Here is an 11,569-nt window from a genome sequence, read left to right on the forward strand (position 1 = left end):
TCCTTAGTGTGAATCATTTTTGTGTCCAGAGGGCTAGTGTCATTTTTTGGAAGGGAATGCCTATCTTTCATATCATTGTCACAATGTGACGCAAGGTAGGTTGGTGCTTCCAGAAAATGACGCTATAGGTCTAGCGTCAAAATATAAATATGCAGTTAAGCTAGAGCCGATTTAGCGTAAAATAAAATGACGCTAAGGTGGCGCTAACTTTCTATAAATATGGGCCTTCATTTTATTGGATGTGAAGATATTGTGACAGCCAGCCTTCGCGGTCTCTTTCTGCTATTCTATTCCTAAACTCATATTACTGGCAATATTACAAAAAAGCATGGCTTTCCAGCATAGCCATTTTTAATGATTTTATTTTACCTTATGAATTGACACATGATCAAAACACAAAAAAACACTGCAGGGAGAGAATCGGCATAAGGCTTTGGGTATTGCAGGTTTTTAGACAAACAACAAAAACTATGGCCCTCATTATGTCATTGATAGTAAAAACTGCCTACCGCCGCAGTGACGGGTGCCAAAAGACCGTCGCCGTGACTCCCAGCCGTCCGCCGTATTATGACCACAGATGGATTTCCGCCAGAATGATGGTGGAAATCTGGCTGTGGCCATGCTGGCGGTAAGGTGGTGCAGCTGCCACCAGCAGCACCACAACAGTATACCGCCGCCAACCATATTATGACGCATAATACGGCCAGGCAGTGTTCTGCTGGCAGCAGCGCCCTGTCCTGTCTCTTGCCAGAAGTCCCCCTAAACACAGGTAAGTGGGTGCTCAGACAGGGGAGGGTGTGTTGTGTGTGTGGGGGTGTGTGTTAATGTTTGTTCTTGCATGTATACAGGTGTGTGTTGCATGTTGAATGTGTGTGCATGTATGGAGGTGTGAGTGTGTGTATGTTGTGTTCTGTGAATGCGTGTGTGTATGTACGAAAGTGTATGTGGATGTGTGTGTGAATGGATGCATGCATGCATGGATGTATGTGGAAATGGGCGTGTATAAGCGTGTGTGCGTGTGTGAAGTGGGTGTGAACGTGGGGGGGTTGGAGAGGAAGGTGGCCTGGGGGAACTCTGGGGAGGTTGTATGGGTGGGGAAGACCTCTATCAGTAACGGGGCAGGGATTCCCTGTCACTGATAGTGCCTAGTGCCATGGTTTCGTGGCAGTAAGGGAGCCATGAAAACCATGGTGGTAGGCGGGGCATAATCCTGCAGGCGGCCGTTACCGTTGTGGCAGTCGGAGTGGTACATTGGTGGTTTGACTTCAGCCAAACCGCCAATGTCATAATATGGTGGAAAGTACCGCCAGCAGTTCGGGTAGGACTGTTCCCATGAGGGAATAGGGTCAATACTAATTTGCATATGGCTGGTTCCAAACTGGGGTGTCATGGTGAGCAAAAGAACGATGGATTAAACCCAGATCTGTGACTGGGTGTGAGTGTTTGCATTGTTCAGCTCTCCATCCATCATCCTTTTGTGTTACAAATATGGCTTACCTCTTTGCTCTTCCTTTTCTGGTTATATCCCTATTCAGGTTTTGAATCAGTGGCATTTGGCCTGCTAGCAGGGATAGTATTCTAGGAACACATTTTTTCAGAACAGTTGCAGTAGGAGCCATACTGCTGGTGGAGGTTATTTAAATCCTGCACTACGGTTCTAATTCTAACTCTGCAACTGGAAGTTGTTGATTGTGCTCCCTTACATTTTCAGTGGCATCAGTAATGATGGTAGCTCTCCAATAGCATCCATTGTAGTACGATTTCTAATGTATATGTTTGTTCATAATGTCTTTCTTCAGAATAGGTGCAACCCATATAGGTTACTTATAGTTTCCTGTTAGAAATTGTGGGGGTCATTACAACCCTGGCGGTCGAAGACCGCCAGGGCTGTTTCGACAGAAGCACAGCCAACAGGCTGCCGGTGCTTCCCATGGTTTACGACCGCTGCGGAAGCGCCGCGGTCGCACCGCCGGGAACGGCGGTTTACCGCCACTTCAGTCCCAGCGGTTTTAATCCGCCAGGGCAGCGAAACTGCCAGGAAAAGGCTAGCGGTACGGGGAGTTGCGGGGGCCCCGGGGGCCCCTGCAGTGCCCATGCCACTGGCATGGGCACTGCAGGGGGCCCCTGACATGGCCCATTGCAGCTTTTCACTGTCTGCTATGCAGAAAAGCGCGACAGGTGCAACTGCCACCTGGCCCAGCGGGGATCTCAAAATGACCGCGGTGGGAGTGCGGCTGTGTTGGCGGCTTCCCGGCGGTCCAACCTTGGTGGGCGGCTTCAGCCACCCGCCAAGGTTGTAATGAGGGCCTGTGTCTCTAGTTGCCAGAAGAATACACCCTGTCCTGGTAGGAACCACAATCCAAGTCATGATAAATAAGATGCACAACCTAAATTAACCTGTGCTCCCCATCTGGTAACTTGGCACAGAGCAGGCAGGCTTAACTTAAGGGACAATGTGTACAGAATTTGCGCGACACTTAATTACAGTAACACAGGGAGATCCACCATAAAAAGTCTCAACACCGGTTTAGGACAATAAAATAATTTACCTGATTAAATTAAAACCAAAACAACAACAATCTAATAATTAGAAGTCGGCTCTGCAGTGGCAGACCTGAGACATGTTTGAAAGGCTAATGTAGTGGGTGGCACAATCAGTGCTGCAGGACAACTAATAGCATTTAATGTAGAGGCCTTGGGCACATATAGTGCACTTTACTAGTGACTTACAAGTAAATTAAATATGCCAATTTTGGATTAGCCAAAGTTACCATGTTTTAGAGTATAACGCACCTGCACTTCAGTTGTGGTAAAGTCCTCAGAATCCTAAAAGTCAGCAAAAATGAGTTAAATAAACAGAAGGTCAGAGGGCAAAAACTTTGGGGAAACAACGTAAAGGATATCAGGTTTAACATTTCCCATCTTGAAATGTGTATCTCATTTCAGTAGACATTTTGGGATCTGTAAAGGACATAAGTGTAGTGAAAACTGATTTAATAAATATCCATTTAATTTACATCTAATTTACCACTATTGCCTTGATTATAAGCTTGGTGGTAAAACCAATCAAACATGAACATTCAGTAAATAGGTATCCCAAGGCGACAGATAAATATGAGGTGTTAAATAACACTGAGTGAGTTTTACCACTGAATCATTATTTACAACATTTGTTCTTCAGTGTATGTGGTAAACACCACACTCGATAAATAAAACATGCACAAAACATCACAAAATGGCCTTTTTCAGGCATTACAGGTTGCTAGAGTCAGGAAATGCATCCATAGAGAACAGAAAGAGCCAAAACAACGTACAAAAGACCTGCAAAGTACACAAACAACTCCTTCAAGTGTGGAAATGCGCAGACATAAATTTTGTTTGGACAAAACACCTTGAAACAGGACAAACAGAATCCACTGCAATCCTCTGAAATCAATCAGTCATGTCAGACAGAAACTTTCCAGAATATTCCATCATAGACCCAAGCAGGGAAAGGAAAAAAAGGTTTATGGTTTCTGAGCTGGAGGTCCTGGCCGAAGAGGTGGTAAGATATTGTGAAAGTCTAATGTGCCATTTTCTACTAAAAATGCCATCAAATACAATTAAATACATGCCTGTAGAAGGAGATAAGGGTCATAGCGCCTGATTTAGATAGTGGCGGGCGAGTTACTCCATCACAACAGTGACAGATCTCCCATTCACCGAAATCTAAGTCACTTCATATCCTATAGCATTTAGATTTCATCAGACGGAATATCCATCACCGTTGTGACGGATTAACTTGCCTGCTAATATTAATTTCAGTACTGAATCAACATATTCACATGATGTTGAGAACATTAAAGGCAGCGTCCAAATCGTGAAATTCAAGGTACTAAAGCATATTGCCAAGCATACGCACTTAAGCATGATAATTATTGGTAGTTCTCCACTTCAGCTTTACCTCAAGCTGTGGGAAGAAAATGTTGTGACCATCCACAAAATATCTGGAAAGGGAAACATGAAAGAAAGTCTTGAGGTCAAAGAAATCCAAGCTAAGATACATGAGAGTTGTAATCGAATTAAACATAATTGTTAAGATGCAGACTTGGTTGAGAATCATCATCATTGGGAAGAGTGACCAATGTCATTTGTTACAAATATTCACATTGATCCATGTATGTGATGCCATGGGGCTAACAACTCTCTAATTGTACTGAAGCCCTGTATTGAGACTGGGATACAGAAATCATAAAGCATTGTAGTCTAGATGATAAAGAGTTAATTTATCTGAGCAGTACCTTATAGGTGATGTGTAGCCCACAATAAGATTAATGTTGCTTGGAGCACTTACCAGAAGAGATCAAAATGCACAGATCCACGTCACACAGAATTTGCACATAAATAGAGTACTTCATTATATGGTTTCAGCACACTTGTCTTTGGCTATTTTTGGCCACCAAGATTACATGAGAGCAGTTAATTGATCCTAGGATGCCTGGAAATGCTTTACTGGAATTGACTGTGTGGGTGTCCAAGTGGAACAGTATATTCTACTTACTCTTTGCAAAGCGTTTATAACTTAGCATAGTTGTTGGCTAAAAGCTAGCTGAGAAATGCCACACACCAATCCTACTATTTGCTGTGTGGTGCCTGCTGCAAATAATTGTACTGTTGCTAGCATTTTCAGGAAGGGGGGTGGCAGTTGATCCCTATGTTGGGCTCTAGGGTATTCATATTGATGAAAATATGTTTTGTATGGTGCCCCTATTGAGCCTGTGTATCCTTTAGCTCACAAACTGACTCATGTTTATGGGTTCCATCCTTACTCTATGTAAGAAATTGGCTTTTTCGTTGACTGGGGACAAGCAGCAAACAAAATCCTTGTCAGGGTGAGGCACAAGCAAATTGCAAATTAGCCTGTGTCCAGCCCTTGGTAGCTTGGCACAGAGCAGGCAGGTTTGAATATGCAACTCTTCAGACAATAAAACTGTGAAAACAACACACAAAAAGGATCCCATACCAGGTTAGAACAATAGGATTGAATTTGATAAAACAACACCAAAATTAAAAAAATCCAATTAGAAGAACCAGAGGTTTTCAAGTTTCAAAGTTTTTAGAGAAAAGAACGCCAGGAAGGATAAAGTGCTAACTGTGGCTAGCTGGTCATGCTGCACCGGGAAAAAGGCACCAGTTAAGGCTGAACACAATGAAGTACGGTCCAGCTACGGGGACCCAAATAGGCCTGCTCAACAGAGTACCTTCAATCCTGGGTTACAGGGCATTGCGTGGATCCGCATCAAAGATGTGTCACACATCAGAGGCGATGTGTCCAAGATGCAGTGAAGCAGCAGTGTGAGGTCCTGTTGCATAGACAAAGAGGATCCTGCCAGCATAACTTGCAATGTGAATTCCAGTGTTTGGAATGCTCCGTGCAGTCGAGGTAATCCATTGGTTCCAACGAGCTGGGAGGCTGGAATGCAGAGTTCGGCATTGACGTTGAGGCTGCAGATGAGGAGCAATACAAGGGCTGGATTGCACAGTGGCGGTTCTGAGGGTGATATGGGCTGTAACAGTGGTGTGATTCTTTGCGACTGGTCTGATCACAGATGTGTCAGTTCTGCTCAGAGTTGCGCCATGCAGCAGAGGAGATGCATCTGTTTTGCTGGATCCACAGGCTACCAGAGCACTTTAGGGTCACTTCCAAGGGTGCAGACTGGGATGGCACTACTTGGCTGGGCAGACTCACAAATTACAGAGTCCAGGAGCAGGGTTGTTGGAAACCCGTTATGTCCGTGAGTCTTCAGATCAGGAGGACAGCCAAGTTAGCTCTTGGAGTCACTCTGGGTTCTGTACTCAAAAGATGCGTGTCTTGTCCTTCTCACACAGGCATGATGGCAGCAAGCAACAAGTCAGCACAATAAAGCAGGTGTCCAGCAGAGTGCAGTCCAGCAGCATGACAGTTCTGCTGCAGCACAGCAGCCCTTATTTCTGGCAGAGTATACACAGGTCCAGAAGTGTACTGACGTGGTGGTGCCTGAGGCTCATCTTTTATACCCTGATGCACTGGTTTTGGAAAGTGGGATACGCTTCTCGACAGTGGCTTTGAAGTGCATGGGATTTCCTGCATCTCCTGCCCAGGCTTCAAGCTAGCTGGAGTAACAATGCAGGGTCATTAGGCCCTTTCTGCGTAGAGAGGACACAGCCTATTCAGGTTTAAGTGGAACTGTGCCCACCTCTGCCCTCTCATCCTGCCAGCGGATGACCCATCCAGGCACACCTAACCCTCTACTGTGTGACTGGGATGAATTCACTAAGTCTGACTATCAATTACACCCAGTCATATGACAGGGGCCAGGCTATAGGTACACAAAGGGATAAGGGCAAAAAAATGGCAACTTTCTAAAGGAAATAGAGTAGGTAAAAGTTCCATCAGTGATGTACTTTAAAACACTATTATAAAATCAGTTCTTATTTTTAGTGACATCTCAAACAAATTGGTTATTTGGTATATATCACATGGTTCAAAGGAAAAGAAGCCAATCAAATAGACAGCGGTATGCATTTTTCAAATTTCTATTAGAATCAAGCACATGTACTGTAATAGTGGGTCAGGTGATAATAAGGACTCTGAGGCTCGAGTGGGGTGATAGCGTGAATTTATTTGATAGTTCGTTATAGTCTTTTACTTTGGGAGTGTAGAGTCGGTGTCCTTCTTCCTATAAAGTGTCCTTCCTGTCTTTTCCTCCTAGGTGCCCTCTTGACTGGCGAAGACGGTCTGCCGTTCTCCCCGTCGTACCGGAAAAGGAACGAAATGTACGGTAAGGCAGGGTTATATATGTTATGAGATCCTAATAGGGTAGACAGGCGGGAGAGACAGAGAGAGAGAGAGAGAGAGAGAAAGAGAGAGAGAGAAAGTTCCCAGGTGTTTAGATGGAGTGATGCGAGCGAGAGTGTGTATAGTCACCTCTGGGTGGTTCACCGTGCCTATGAATTAGAATTAGGTGCTCTTTAGGGTACTGCTTCTATAAGTGGAGCTTATTTCCTAGTTCCTGTCTTTTAGTCCTCCTTATCACCTCTCTGTCCCCTCCCAGCTTCTCCCCCTCCTCTTCCTGCACTGTCCCTCCCCTCTCCCTTCCTATCGTTACCCTCCCGGTTTAATTTAAGGCTGTCCTTTAAAAAGGACCGTTCCTTCATCAGCCACGTCCCTCCTGGGGCGTGGCGGGCTGTAAGCGCGTCTCCAGTTTCATCCTTCCTTCCTTGCTCGCCAACTCCTCTCAGACCCCGCTGTTCCCGTGTCTCCAGTCGGCGTCCTCTTGTTCCTCTCGGTCTCCTGGGCTTTCGGCGTTCTCCTCGCTGTCTGCCTCTTCCGCGTCCTCCTCCATCCCCCCCTTTCAGTCTGTCCTCTCTTTTTGTTTCCGCGAGAACCCGGACATCCGGGTTCTCGAGGGTGGATCTGTTCTTGTTGTCCCGGAAACGGGTCAAGCCGTCGTCTCCTTTGTGGATGCCGCACAGGTAGCGCCAGTCGGATGGGTCCTGAGCCGGGGTGTTCGACAACCGGCTCCATGTACCTACAAAGATTTAAACAAATATTCAAAATAATATTGTAGGGGCTCTGAACATATAATATCTTATATTGCATTACATTCACAGTGTCTATTACAGTATGATCCAAGTTTACAAACTTTTCTTGACATATGCCAACGTAACCTATACCAACTTTCATTTGTACAATTAGAGAATGCCTCATAATACACACATAACTCTTACAGGTGTAATAAAATGTCTAGAGGAAGGATGGGTTGTGCGGTGACATTTTGGTCTCACTTGGCAAACATTCACGAGACCATTTCGGTCTGCTTTGTTTATATGAGGATGACAGACGACACCCTACAAACATTAAAAAGGGGGCTGTAGTGCTTTCCTCTTATTTAATTTCTAAGCACTAACATAACACAACAGAAATGCACTTCTGAGGTCAAAGAAGACTTTTATTGTTATTTTATTCTTCCCCAACCACAATGTTTATGAATGAATGACGAATTAGTAGCTTTCAAGTCCGCGTTAATCAAACAAAATATATCGGTTTGCAATATACACAGCAGGTTATATTTATAAGATATTGAATGCAAAGCAAAACAAATACTTCACCGTGTAGGAACTATTTACAGCTACATCTTTCTAAGGTCTGCAAGCTGATGACCCCTGTCAGCCGCGAGAAAGAGTGTCATCTACCCACACGGGATGCTGGCAGCTGGCGCCAAGCTCCAGCACGAGGTCCGGCAGATTCGAATCTGACCCTCTGCAGCCTGTTACATTCGTTACAAAGGTGTGCCCCCTCCTCTCAGACCTGGGAAACTGAGCAAGCCTTTTGGAGACTGGCCAGGTCTCCAAGACTACTCCTGTTCCCAAGCTCAAGGGAAGAGAAACGACGCCCATGTACTCTCTCTTATCAGGTCTAGTCTACTGTGAGAGCAAAACATCTTGGTTCTCTGGTGCAAAAACACAGCTTGGAAAAATACAGCTTAGATTCTCAACTGCAATGTCTAACTCCACGTTAAAGGCAATGGGCAGCTAACCTAAATATCAAATGCAATGTCATGTTAAAGGCAATAGGCAGCTAACCTAAATATCAAATGCAATGTCTAGTGTCATGTCAAAGCCAATAGGCATCTAAGCTGAATACAAAATGCAATATATAATATCATGTCAAAGTCAATAGGCAGCGGAGCTGAATACAAAATGCAATGTATAATATCATGTCAAAGCCAATAGGCAGCGGAGCTGAATATCATGTCAAAGCCAATAGGCAGTTAAGCTGAATACAAAGTGTAATATATGATATCATGTCAAAGCCAATAGGCAGAATATCTAATAGCATGTCAAAGTCAATAGGCAGCTAAACTGAATACATCATGTCAAAGCCAATAGGAATGCAATGTCAAAGCCAATAGGCGGCTAGACTGGATACAGCATGTCAAAGCCAATAGGCAGAATACAGAATGTAATGGCTAATGCAATGTCAAAGCCCATAGGCGGCTAAACTGAATACAGAAAGCAATGGCTAATGCCATGTCAAAGCCAATAGGCACAATACAGAATGTAATGACTAATGCAATGTCAAAGCCCATAGGCGGCTCAACTGAACAAAACATACCATGTGCTACTGGTGAACATTGAGCAACTAATATGCGCAGTGGTGAAACACAAAGTCATTGGTCAAAACAAACTTTATCAAATGGCAGGACATTCCGCCCTTTGACCAATGAATTTTTGTTTCACATATCTCATATTTCAAACAAACAAAAAAAAAAAAAAAAAAAAAAACATCAGCAAAAAAAAATACATTATGATCAAAGCAATCCCTGTAAAGCAATAGAAGTGAATTAACACATTGATTTCATAACCTTTCACATCAGATACATCTACATAGAAAAGACTGGGCAATTTTTTTTTTTTTTTTTTCTGAATGAGTCTCTAATTCAACAGTGTTAGCAATTTGATGTGGCATGAGTTCTGCTCATGTAAAGGTGCACGGTCCACCTGAAAGGTTTTCTGGAAGGTAAGCAAAAGTCAGAGTTCCATACGAGAGGGGAAAAAAAAAAAAAAACACAGCAAACAAGTTGAACTTGAACTGAAGGCGCAGTTTGCGCAAAATGGATCCATGGTGCTGGCACTTTACTCAGCCAGGTTCAGGTTGGGGATTCGGTCCCTTCCCCGATCCCACACGCACACACCGGAAGGGGGACCACGCAGCACACTCAGGGACAGTGGCGAAACGTGGTAGGATCTGCAAAAGAAACAAGTATGACTTTTCTTGCAAATAACATTTTTCATTTAAACTGCACCCTTCCTCTTTCTTTCCCTGTTTTATAATCAGCAGGACGTTTTTGGGGCCCTTTGTTATATTTTCTGCAGGTTCTGGAGGGTCACTTGGGGCTTCAGCCCACACATCAGTACTGAGGTTTTTATCTGCTGCGCCACAGCTTCCCTTTTCTTGCACTGTCAGAAGGGCTGGGGCAGACTCCTTCTTTACCAAACCTCCATTCACTGCACTTTTGTCAATTTGGGCCATTCTGTCTCCAATTTGTATGAATGAATCAGATTATTTTCTAGGTATCAGCATAATTTCGATTTTTCCTTGGTAATTTGCAGCAATCACTTTCCCTAAAACCTGATCAATTTGCCATTTCTGTTCTGGTAACTTTCCTCTCCCCAACTGCTCTGTGACTGCTTGCATGACAGATTGCTTTTGTGCGTGCTGCACAGTTTTTATCAAATCTAGGGGAATGTGCATCTCTCTCATCTCTGCCCACCTGTAAGTGGCCTTTTCACATTTCTGGGGCACCCACATAGCCATCCCCACTAAGGCAGAATTCTGGGTGAACACTTCTCTCTCTGCATTTTTCTCATTAACATCTGCAAGGTAATTGAACCAGTTAGGTGCTAAAACATTATCAAAGAACCAAAAATCAGCATAAAAATGACACATCTCACGTAGCTCTTGCTTTAAAATCTGACACACATTATACAACTCTGTTCCTTCTACTGTGCCAGAAAGCAACATTTCAGTCAATGAATCATTAGTAAAACAAACATGCTTTTTATCTTCAGTAGACACGAATTCAAATGGTGCACACAATTTCATCGGTAATTCTTTTATCTGTGGTACTCTAGCCCTGTCTTGCAAGTACCAGATCCATTGTATGATTCTAGCTAGGGGCACTATTTTCTTTCCTTGTTCATGATTTAAATATACATAAGTATTTCCTTCTTGCACTGAGCAGAAACCTAAAGTCTGCATTATTTCATTTGCCAAATCACACACGCGCAGCTGCATATAATTTTTCACAGTGACCATATACAAAAGTGTTAGGATTTCTCTCAAATGAGGGCTATTCTTTTTCCAAAAATCAAACAAGCTAATGAAACTCGGGGTGTCTTGCTCTAAAATCCTTTGTTTTACTTGTGCATTTTGCAACGGTAACTTGTAAATCACATTCTGAGCTCTCTCGTCCGTGTTATCAGTTAAGGAATGCATTTTGGCTGCCAAAAACCCTGGCTCACACGGAAACTCAGTGCAGCTCGGAGCTGTCTTAACCCCCTCATTACTGGAATGGGACAAGAAAGATTCTTCATTTTTATAACTTTCAGCATAATTTTGAATTATTGTATCCTGGCTAATTTGCTCACGTAAATTCCTATTTTCATGTTCCAACTTCCTACATTTCTCCTGCATTTCTCTGTAAGCAGATAAAGGTATCCAGACCTTTCTGTCATCATTACTTCCAAAACACACTTTTTCTACATATATACAACGGGAATTATTTCTCAAAACAACATCAGGCATTTTAGCTACACATGCATTTTCTTCTGTAATTCCCCAAACAGAAAACAATTCACAGTTTTTCTTAGCACCATCAGGCAGTTCATCAACACATGTATTCTCAGACATGGTCTGCCGTGCTACTGTGATTCTCCAAACAGAAAACAATTTCTGTAATTCTCCAAACAACAAAAAAACAATTACACTTTTAAAGTGTGCACTTAGAAATCTACTAACTCGTCAAACCCTTTAATCACCTCTTAA

General features: G+C 43.4%; 1 long non-coding RNA gene across 1 annotated transcript; it reads right to left on the minus strand.

Moving 5' to 3' along the window:
* Positions 1 to 9,423: 9,423 nt before the first annotated feature.
* On the minus strand, positions 9,424 to 10,793 carry LOC138245530 (uncharacterized). The gene is made up of 2 exons (XR_011194137.1): positions 10,296 to 10,793; positions 9,424 to 9,769 (listed from the first exon to the last, which is right to left on the minus strand). It is a non-coding gene; the product is annotated as an uncharacterized lncRNA (long non-coding RNA).
* Between the last annotated feature and the right edge of the window lie 776 nt (positions 10,794 to 11,569).

The sequence above is a fragment of the Pleurodeles waltl genome, chromosome 7, assembly GCF_031143425.1.
Source record: "Pleurodeles waltl isolate 20211129_DDA chromosome 7, aPleWal1.hap1.20221129, whole genome shotgun sequence".
Lineage (NCBI taxonomy): Eukaryota > Metazoa > Chordata > Amphibia > Caudata > Salamandridae > Pleurodeles > Pleurodeles waltl.